Source organism: Salvia hispanica, chromosome 1 (assembly GCF_029641045.1).
Source record: "Salvia hispanica isolate PSC_SH4W2 chromosome 1, Shi_PSC_v1, whole genome shotgun sequence".
NCBI classification, from domain to species: domain Eukaryota; kingdom Viridiplantae; phylum Streptophyta; class Magnoliopsida; order Lamiales; family Lamiaceae; genus Salvia; species Salvia hispanica.
This window is the reverse complement of record NC_142692.1, coordinates 48094450-48106490: the sequence shown is the minus strand read 5'-3', so window position 1 is coordinate 48106490 and position 12041 is coordinate 48094450.

Below are 12041 nucleotides of genomic sequence, written 5' to 3'. Positions count from 1 at the left end.
TCAAGAATGGCACATAGATCTTGATAGAAAGGTCAGACCATCAGAAGGCCGTAGGATGCAAATGGATTTTCAAGAAAAAAATTGAGGAAAATGCAGAGAATGGAATAAGATTCAAGGCACAGTTAATAGCAAAAGGATACACTCAGCAAGAAGGTATTGACTACAATGAAGTATTCTCTCCGATTGTTAAACATAGTTCTATAAGGATTATGCTAGCTATTGTGAATCACTTGAACTGGGAACTGCACCAACTTGATGTGAAAACAACTTTTCTTAATGGAGAGTTGGAAGAAACAATATACATGGAGCAGCCTGAGGGTTTCAAAGTGAAAGGGCAAGAGAATAAAGTGTGCTTACGCAAAAGAAGCATCTATGGGTTGAAGCAAAGTAGCAGGCAATGGTATAGAAAGTTTGATTCACATTTGGCAGAAATTGGTTTTCAAAAGTCAGATTATGACAGCTGTGTTTACATAATGGTGGAAGGTGGAGCAACAGTTGCATATTTGGTCCTCTACGTTGATGATATGCTGGTGGCAGTTGCTGACTTAACCTTGGTCAGAAACATTAAAGAAAAGCTGGGAGATAAGTTTGAAATGAAAGATCTTGGAGAAGCTAAGAGGATCTTGGGAATGGACATCTCAAGGAACAAAGAAAAAGGGGAACTGAGGCTGAAGCAAACTGACTACATCAAAAGAGTGATTAGCAGGTTCAAGATGCAAGATTCAACAGAGAAATCTGTGCCCTCGGCACAACACTTTAAGCTACAGTGCAGAGACCGAAGAATGATGAGGAGATGATGGAAATGAATTTGATTCCTTACTCAAATATCATTGGAAGCATCATGTATAGTATGCTGTGCACTCGGCCTGACCTAGCACATGCTATCAGTGTCACAAGCCGTTTCATGAAGGATCCGAGAAAGGAGCATTGGCTTGCCTTAAAGTGGATGCTGAGATATATAAAGGGGTCTAGTAATGTTGGAATTGTGTACAAGAGATTCAAGAGGGATTGTGAAGAATCTCTGATTGGATTTTGTGACTCGGATTATGCCTCCAACCTAGATAGCAGGAAGTCACAAAGTGGATATGTGTTCAGAATGTTTGGAGGAGCAATCAGTTGGAAATCTTCGTTGCAATCTGTGGTTGCTTTTTCTACTACCGATGCAGAGTATATCGCCCTCACATAAGCCATAAAGGAGGTTGTATGGTTGAAGGGAATTGTGGGGGATTTTGGTCTTGATCAGAAGTCTGTGGCAGTCATGTGTGATAACATGAGTGCATCTACCTAGCCAAGCACCAAGTCTTTCATGAAAGGAGTAAGCATATAGATGTGAGACTTCATTTCATTTGAGACATCATTGACCAGGGAGAGATTCGAGTTGAAAAGGTTGGAACCGAGGACAATGCTGCAGATTGTCTTACTAAAGCTCTGCCAGTTTCGAAGTTCAAGCACTGCTTGAAACTGGTGGGAGTTGTATCTGATTAAGGTGGAGTCGTGTAGAAGAAGAGCAGATCATAACCATTTCGAGTCCAAGGTGGAGATTGTTAAGTTTGGTGGCCTCAAAATGATTCGAGCCTGACACCGCGAAGGAAGAATTCGCGATGTTGAGAAACACGTTTCTTATCTTCAACGGTCAACTAGATTAGTTTAGCTAGATGAGTCGATCCAACGACTGAGATTTACGGAGAGATAATCTTGCATACAGACTGTTGATCTCAAGGAAGTAGTTTGGGGATCTGGTTGCTCAATTAAAAACAGAAAGGGGGAAGAAGAAGAGACAGTAGGTTACGAGAGAGAGAAAATAAGATCAGCTGAAATTTGATCCTTGAGAGTTCATCACCAGCTGCGAAGCCATCAGCTCGCGATTGCAGATTGCTTGTTCCATTTTTCTTCTTTGTAATTCTTGATTCCAATTGTAACAAGTTGTATACACTAAACCCGAAATAATATTGAGTGCTCGTTCTTCTGTGGATATAGACTTACGTCGTACCACGTAAAATCATTATGTCTAATTCTTTTTTGTTCGTGTTGTTCATCGCAAAATCAGCAGTTTTGTTGTGGGAAAAGGAGTGCGGGTAGATGAAGAGAAGGTGAAAGCCATTAGGGAATGGCCAACACCTCGGAATGTGAGTGTGGTTAGGTCTTTTCATGGCATTGCTAGCTTCTATAGGAGGTTTGTTAGGGATTTTTCCACAAAAGCTTCACCCTTGAATCACCTTGTTGAAAAAGTTGTTGAGTTTAAGTGGGGGAGGAGCAAGTAAGAGCGTTTTAATACTTTGAAAAATGGCCTCACACATGCTTCTTTAGTAGCACTCTCTAGTTTTGATAAAACTTTTGAACTTGAATGTGATGCAAGTGGTATGGGGATTGGAGGAGCTCTCATGCAAGAGGGTAAGCCCGTAGCTTATTTCTCGGAAAAACTAAATCAAGCACAATTGAACTATCCCACATACGACAAGGAGTTGTATGTTATAGTCCGTTGCCTCAAGAATTGGCAACACCACTTGATGCACAAGGAGTTTGTGATACACATGGATCATGAGTCTATTATTAAGTTCTTAGGAGGGCAACATAAACTTGATAAAAGGCATGCTAAGTGGAGTATTTTCCTTGAGAATTTTCCTTATGTCATTAAGTATAAGAAAGGAAAGGATAATGTGGCCGTCGATGCTCTTTCTAGGAAACCTTTTGAGACCTTGTATGGTGGTGCTTTACTTGCGAGTGATGCCGTGTGTTTGAGAAAGCATGTGCGTGCTATGTGTGCCTCCAATTATGTTGGATTTGAGTTTATTAAAGACATTTATGAACATGATCATGACTTCTTCTATTTATGAAGCCTGTGAAAAAGGTGTTTTTGATAAATACTATATGTTGAATGACTATCTTTTTAGAGAGAAAATAGGTTGTGCATACCTTCATGCTCGTTGAGAAATTTGTTGATTAAAGAGTCTCACCTAGGGGGTTTAATGGGTCATTTTGGGTTGCTTAAAACTGTTGACATACTAAGTGAGCATTTCTTTTGGCCTTGCATGAAGAAACATGTTGAAAAGTTTTGTAGTAGTTGCTTAGAGTGTAGGCAAGTTAAGTCTAAATCTAACAATTATGGTCTCTACACCCCTTTGCCTACTCCTACACATCCTTGGATAGATTTGTCCATGGATTTTGTCTTGGGTCTCCCAATATCGCGTAGGAAAAATGATAGCATTTTTGCAGTGGTGGATAGATTTTCCAAAATGGCTCACTATATTCCATGTCGGAAGGCAAGTGATGCCAAATTCATTGCTAATTTGTTTTTCAAAGATGTGGTAAGGCTCAATGGGATCCCAAGAACTATTGTGAATGATAGAGACATTAAATTTTTTAGTTTCTTTAGGAAAACACTTTAGGGTCGGTTGGGTACCAAACTTCTCTTTTCTACCACCGCACACCCCAAACGGATGGCCAAACGGAGGTTGTAAACCGTTCCTTGGGTGCTCTTCTCCGTGCCTTGGTTTTTGAAAACAGAACTTCTTGGGAAGAATGTTTGCCTATAGCCGAGTTTACTTATAATAGAACCATACATTCCACTATCCAACAATCCCCTTTTGAGGTTGTCTAGGGTTTCAATCCACTCACCCCGTTGGACTTGTCCACGACTGATTTGCCTTTGTTTTGCATGGTTGATGTAGGTGGGATGGAGAAGGACAAGTTTGTGCAAGACTTGCACTGTTAGAGTTTGTATATTAGAAATCACATTTCGAGTGATTAGATACTGCAAAACTCTATAGTTTATTTTCCAATTAATGCAACAAATTATTTTTGTCATAATGTTGTTATGTTTTACATTTAATGGATGTTTATTGCATATTTAACTGTATAATCAACGTAACAAAGTCTAAGTCTTTGTTTTAGTAGACCGGTTATGGGCGTCGTTCACTGTAAGGTAACACGGTCAGTTCTAAACAAAGAAAATAAGAATTTCACAACCTAGATGGGCCTAGACTACCTATCGTGAAAGGTTGCAATGTCAGTCCGATTATTTCTAAGCCTTAATGAAATAAGATGACGTTGGTATGGTATAGCATTGAATTGGATCTAATATCAAGACGAGTCTTTATGCTATCTACTGAAAGACGAGGTCTTGATAATTTGTTTCTTAATCAATGTACGTTAGCATTGAGCATACGGTATTAATTGAGCACTACTTTGACTTGCCAATAGGTGCGGGTTTCTCGTAACCCAAGAATCTTGGCATATTGGGTAGTATAGATTAATATCTAGAGCTGCTAGGATTGCTATTATATTGAATCGTGCGCGAGCTGAGTCTCGTTTAATAACGTTCACAAGAGGAGCTCGAAACGAGAACTTTATTATTCGAAACCTAGCTAGTTGGAGTTTGATTACTCTATGAATAATAAATAAGTGTTTCTTGCTGAGTCCACTCTTGGAGTAAATATGTTAATTAATTAAGTTCATAGCAGACACTAATTAATTAATGAACATTTCTATCTTAAGCGCGGGAAATAAATAATAATAAATATTGTAAACCCGAATTACTTGTAATCTCGGATTTGGATGAGGAGTGCAATATTACTTCTGTAGTGGCTGTTCGTAATATTCCAATATAAGCTTGTATTAAATTGTGAGTTCAATTTAATTAGAGAAAAGCTAATTGGGGGAGCCCATATCCAAAGCCTTCCATAGATCCCTGACTGGGCCCAATATGTGACTTAATATAAATAGGAGAATAAAGGAGACAGAAGACACACAATTTTAGAGACTAAAATTTCGCCCCCTTCAGTGTGTAGGAGAGGACGAAATTCCTTCAGCTCCCTCCGTGAGCAGTTTTTCTGTCCTCCAGTATTCGAGTCCTTGTACTTTGGTGAGATCAGCCCACACTGATATCAACGTACTGTCTGGGAACCAGTCAGAAGATCCGTGGTCTAGTAATCAAGATCTTCACGTGGAGAAGGCGCGAGCCATATTCGATTCTTTGGAGAATCAGAAAGGTAAATTGGCTAACTCCGTAGGAACATGTTTTAGGATTTCAATTATGCTAAAATGTGTATGAATTCAAGTTATGAGCATGATATATGTGATAATTGCGCGAATAGAATTTATCTAAATAATCTGCTAAATAGATCATGATTATTATGTAATCGATTTATGTATGCTTCCGCTGCCAACCCCTTCATGCACTGCACACCCGAGTGCAAGAATGAATCCGCAAGATGGGAGAACAAATAGCTCAAAAGATGAACAAAGGGCGGAAGAGAATATTGTTCAACCCCGGAGATTGGGTGTGGGTGCATCTTCGAAAGATAGGCTTTCCCAAGAAGGAAAGATCCAAGCTCGCCTCGCGAGGGGATGACCCATTTATGGTCCTAGAGCGAGTGAATGAATGCTTACATCATTGATCTTCCCGGTGAGTATAACTTGAGTTATACCTTCAATGTGGCTGACTTGAGTCCTTTCGATTTTGTAGGTGACGTCCCGGATTTGAGGACAAATCCTTTTCAAGAGGAAGAGGATGATACGAACGGGAGGTCCAAAGCCAAGGGAAATGTGACCACGACTCCTCTTAGGCTGCTCGGAAGACCCGTCACGAGATCCATGAGACAAAGGCTTCGAAGGGCGTCTCAACCTACATGCGGAAGGCAATGGAGGAGGCAGAAGAAACGCCCTATCGGGCGAATTCACCCTCCAAAATGCCCGACCCGGAGTTTGCACATTTAGCACCATCGGGATTCTAAAAAGTTTGCCCGTTCGGGCGAATTCACATCTCCAAAATGCCGGACCGGGCGTTTGAGAAGACATGCCGAAGAACAGAAGGTTCGCTCGGGCGGGCGAATTCACTTCGCCCCAACCGAGAGATTTTACCGCTTAAGACGAATTTTATTTATTTTGGGCTCTTTTATTGGGATTCCAACCCTAGCTATAAATACTATTTGTGAGACTTTTATTTGTAGACTTTGATGAATGATATTTTGAAATCTCCTTTGAGAGCATCTCCCTTGTGAGATTGTTATCCAAATTCCTACTTGTAGGTTGCTTGATTTTGTCCATTAGACTAGGTCAAGAGTAGATATGCATTTATGGTGGTGTAGTCATAAATGTGGAGCCAATGGAATGTTTGCTTTGGTAAAAGTAGCTTAGGGGTTGCCCTCATTTTCTTGTGGGAGGTCTTAGGTCTCAAAGAGGATTCCTCCCTATTTACACCTTTCTTTCCATCTCTCATTCTCTCCACTAATTTCTTTTTATTTTGTGGCTAGACTCCCCTATCCTTTTATTTTTAGTTAAAATTAGGGTCAAACACTATTTTGGGCATATCTTGGGAATATGGAAGGGTTTCAATCATAAGAATCCTTATCACAAGATCATGAGATGAAGACAGAGACAGAAACTTCAGAACTGCATAGAAGTCAAAATGATACATTTTGATGTTTATATGCTACAATATCCATAGACACATGTGCTCATAACAGATAGTCAAGCCTCATGTTTATACGTGTAGATAGTTAAAAGCACAAACTTAAAAGTACGTGTTAACATTTTTGTTGATCTATCTAGTCCCAAGGCAAAAAGGAAAACATGTCCTTTGCCTCCTCATTTGTCTCCTCCTTCGCGTAGGCATCCCCCTTTGCCTCCTCCACGTAGCCATCCTCGTGTTTGGGTTCTTTCTTCAAGTAGGTAAAAAACATTAAAGAAAATAAAATAATTAATGCATAATTCAACAACATACTACCTAACATTGTAGAATTGAAGTGTTTACCCCAATTTCTTGGTTGCCAAAGCAACCAAGATTGGTACTCCAACAAATATAGCCAAGTTGTTGGAGCTAGGCGTCGTCGCTGCCTTCACCCTAGCCTTTTCTACAGCCGCCTCATCCCTAGCGTTTACCGCTGCTATGTGGTCTTCCAAGAGGATAATTCGCTGGTTTTTAGCGACCAGACGATGATCTAGAGATTCAATCGCCTTATGAGCCGCTTCAATTTTCCCATCTTTTTCTTTACCGGCGGCCTTAAGTTGAAGTAGTTTATCCTCCATCATGCCGATTTTGTCATCACTACCCTATAGGTAAGGGGATGGCTACGCGAAGGAGGAGATAAAGGACATGTTTTCCTTTTTTCCTAGGGACTAGATGGATCAACAAAAAATATTAACACATACTTTTAAGTTTGTGCTTTTAACTGTCTGCACGTGCAAACATGAGACTTGACTATCTGTTATGAGCACATGTGTCTATGGATATTGTAGCATATAAACATCAAAATGTATCATTTTGACTTCTACGCAGTTCTGAAGTTTCTGTCTCTGTCTTCATCTCATGATCTTGTGATTCTTATGATTGAAACCCTTCCATATTCCCAAGATATGCCCAAAATAGTGTTCCCCAATTTTAACTAAAAATAAAAGGATAGGGGAGTCTAGCCACAAAATAAAAGAAAATTGGTGGAGAGAATGAGAGATGGAGAGATGCTCTCAATGGAGTCTTCAAAATATCATTAATCAAAGTCTACAAATAAAAGTCTCACAAATAATATTTATAGCTAGGGTTGGAATCCAAGAAAAGGGCCCAAAATAAGTAAAAATTTGTCTTAAACGGTAAAATCTCTCGGTCGGGGCGAAGTGAATTCGCCCGCCAGAGCGAACCTTCTGTTCTTCGGCATGTCTTCTCAAACGCTCGGTCGGGCGTTTTGGAGAAGTGACTTAGCCCGACCGGGCGAACTTTCTGGAACCGATGGTGCTCAATGTGCAAACACCTAGTCGGGCATTTTGGAGGGGTGAATTCGCCTAAATTCAGATATAAGTAAAATAAGTGTGTGTTTAAATCCAGAAATGCAGCCCAAATCTTAGCCCTATGATTAGATGATCTAATGGTAAATAATTAACCAAAAATATGGAAGGTCATAATTAAGCAATTTTAGGTCATATTATAATATTTGAGTTTAATGTCATGTTAAGATCATTTTAGGTCATACTTGGTTAGTATGACCTAAATATACACTAACCATGACCTAAAAATGCCCTACGCATGATATTGTTCTGCGTTTCTGTATTTAAATTTAGTTTTCATAGATCAAAACCCTAGGGGTGTATTCATATCCTTACACTAAATATTTGGAAAACACAACACACGTCCATTAGATCTTGTGATCTAATGGTTAGATTAATGCCACGTGTCATCCAATGATTTAGATTTTTAGCCTAATAATGTAGCTCGGATAATAATGTAGCATTTTAGTCTGATAATGTAGATATTTAGTCTACTAATGTAGATTTCTAGTCTAATAATGTACCTAGGCTAATAATGTAGATTTTTACTATAATAATGTAGATTATCATAACCATCTAATCTAAAGATCTAAGCGCCGTGATTTGTGTTGTGTTTTACACTAAGAAGCTGTAAGGACCCTAACACACCCCTTAGATGTGATCAGGTCCATAACTGAAATTAGGTCAAAAATCCAAGTCAATCACATCCATTCAATTTCTTAATCTAATGGCCGAGATACATGCTCCTTTTATTAATAAATTATTATTTTAATTTGAAAAAAGGTAGATTTCGTATGAGAATTTAGTTAGTTTCCTTCCATGATTTACGTTATATATGCTTCCTAAATTCAAGACTACCATAATTTGATGTCCTTAATTAATTATCTTAATCTGAACCACATCTTTCTACAATAAAATTGTTATCGCATATTATAATTAAATAACACGCAAACCGTTGAAATTGAAAGCGTAGAAAATTTTAATTTTTGAGATATACTATTTACTTTATTTAATTTAGCAATCCATACATCAAAACTGTAACGACTACATTATTGATAACGTAAGTTTACATTATTTTAAGATAACAAACTTTAATACATGATGAATATGTTATAATGTAACATAGGGAAATGTTAAAATGACAACGCTATTTTGGGTGACACTCTACCACTAATCATGACCATTAGATATAGGAATCGTATGATACACAAACTGCCACATGGCATAATAAATATATACAATAAATATGAGATTAGGCGTGGAGGGGTATTAAAGGTATGCCACTAAACGGTTTTATTCTTCCCTAATTTCAAGCAATTAATGCGGTACATAAGGTAAGTTATTATTCATCCTATTATTATGGCATGTGCAGCTTGTTTTATACAAAGTATAGTTATTTTCTTATAATGTTGATTATATGATTTCCTTAATTATTATTTTTCATTTTGCTTATTTTTTTTATATGCATGATATTGTTTCCTTTATTTAATATTGTTGTAGTATTATGTTATTGGTGGAGTTTATATTTTGTGATTTACTGTAATTTATTGATTGGTTGTTTGTATTACCAATTTCACATGTCAAAGTGCTTGATTAAATATATTATATTGCTTGTTTATGAGTATGAAGTTGCACATTAGTGTTTAGTGATTCCTTATTTGTTATTATTGTGCTAAAAATAATAATAGAAGCTATATTTCATGTTTTTATATACTTTATTGCTTATTAGTAATAGATATCGATTTGTGCTTGTTGTGGTGTAGTATTTAACAATGATTTTGTATCGCATTTTGCTTGATTACCATAGTGCACATCGATTTGTGATTGATTTCAGGTAATATTCCCAATTGATTTTGAAACAACAATTTTGCTTGGTTACATTTGATGATTTGCTTGTGTGTGCATTAACATTTGCTTATATTAATAACATATCCCTTATGTGTGATTAATGTTCTAAACCTCAATGTGCTGAAGCGATATCTACAGTCATCTTCTCCGGGATCTTCGTTTGCCTTCCTTTTCCTAACCATCGTAATAAGCATTGAGTCCTGTGTTGAATGACAGAAATTATTAGTCAATTGGCCGTTCTCAAATTTGACAAGATACAAGCATATATGTATATATGTAGCAAGCAGATATACGATAGAAGACAAACAATTAAACCAATAAGCATATATATGAAATCACATAAGCATTTTTCATACTAGTGGCAAGCAATCTGAAATCCTCTTTGTAACCATTTTAATTAGAGAGTCCTATGTTTAACGACCAAAACTATTAGACTAAAAGCTCAATCTTGAGTATGTCAAGCAACAAGCAAATATGTAGTAAGCATATGTACAGTAACACATAGGTAATTGAAGTAGCAAGCAAATATATTGCAACACACAAGCATTTTTCAAACTTGTGTCAAGCAATTCGAGATCATTTTTTAACTATTCTAATAAGCAAGTCCCGTGTTCAATAACCAAGAATATTACATAGTTGGCTTATTATCGAGTATTCCAAGCATCAAGAGATATGTAGAAAGCAGATGTATACTAAAACACACGCAATTTTAGTGGCAATCAGATATATGGTCACACACAAGTATTTATCCAACTTTGTAACAAGCAATTCGAATCTATTCAAAATTGAACCCAAACAAAATCAAAACTCAAAATCAATATAATAACTGACAGAAATACCAAAGCAAACAATTGCATACACAACAATTACACTCATCAACAATGTCATATCAAAAGAATTACCCAATCTGTCGCGCCAGAGCAGGAATCAAGAACGTCGGAGAGAACTGGTGCAATCTATCACAAGATGCAATGAGAAACAATTAGAGAGAAAGGCTGGTTTGCTGCAATCGATGGAAAGAACTGGTGGAATCGAGAACTGGTGGTGACGCTGGAATCGAGAATTGGTGGGAGAGTGAATTGGTAGAAGAGCGCCGATTAATTGGAGATTTCTTCCTAGGGTTTCTGGATTGAGAGAGCGTCGTGATTAATTGGATAGTAGGGGAAAGAGAAAGGTGGGAGAGAGTTATGGCGGAGTGGGAGAGAGAAATTCAAAATCAAAGTGCAAAATAACAGGGATTTTCAAATCTTGCATCAGTTTCTTATATGAAAAAATTACTAAAATACGCATACAAGCAATATTCTGTTAATAGGCAAGCAATCCGTACTCTATTCCTGTAATCCAATCTCATCCATTTACTTAAGAGATCGGATGGCTTATAATGGTGTTATATTGTCATTTTAATTATGTTGTCACCATAGTAACATAATCTATTAAATAATGTAACATGTTCCACGAATAATGTCAACACAAAAAAATATATATACATTTGCAATACTAAACATAGTACAAAATCTTGCTACAGTATTGTTCATGTCCTCCTAAAATCGAACACGTCATCTCTCTTTCGACGACCTCCGTCCCTTACATCCTCTACATCCATCTCCTCAAAGTAACCATCAAAGTCATCTTCATAATATACCCTTGTCATCTCCGACCCTGTTCAAAAGTTCAGAATAAAAGTGAGATTCTAATCGCATACTGAACAATGTACGTCATATATGCGTTAAAATAAAGACATGCTAAAAATGAATAATGCTACATCACCAAATGAATAATGTATCTACACAGCAACATGAAGACTTATGTCGTTTACATTATTGTCGTGGAGAGCATACATTACTACATAATGGATATGTTTTAATTTATGAAACTGGGGTAAATAATGTAAATTATAGCACAAATAATGTACACAACAATTCACAATAATGAAGTACAAACATGACGACTAATGTATGCTGACTAAGCAATAATGTATACAGCAACCTTGAATAATGTAACGACAACTACTAACAACTACAAACAATGAACATCAATAATGTACATAACCTTGCACAGTAATGAAATATGAACAAGAGAAATGAAGTATGCTTACCAACAACAAACGAATCTTTACCTTAAAAATTGATTATTTTGATGAAAATTCTAGGGATTATCTCAGTAATATAAACATAAAATTGGACAATTCTAATCGGGCATTTGAGTAACTAATGTATATAGGAGATGATTGAGAGAATCCCATGTCTAAATTGCCTTAAATCGGTCGAAAAATGGAGGCCTCAACTGAAAGTTTCTAGCCTACGACACTCGGCGTAGTTTTGAACAAATTCGCGTTTACACCACACCGGTCCCCGATTGTTGATATAAGCTTCATCTTCCACTTTTTCGCGATGGATTGAGGTCTCCGTCTTCAGTTGATAAGGAATCGCCACAAACTA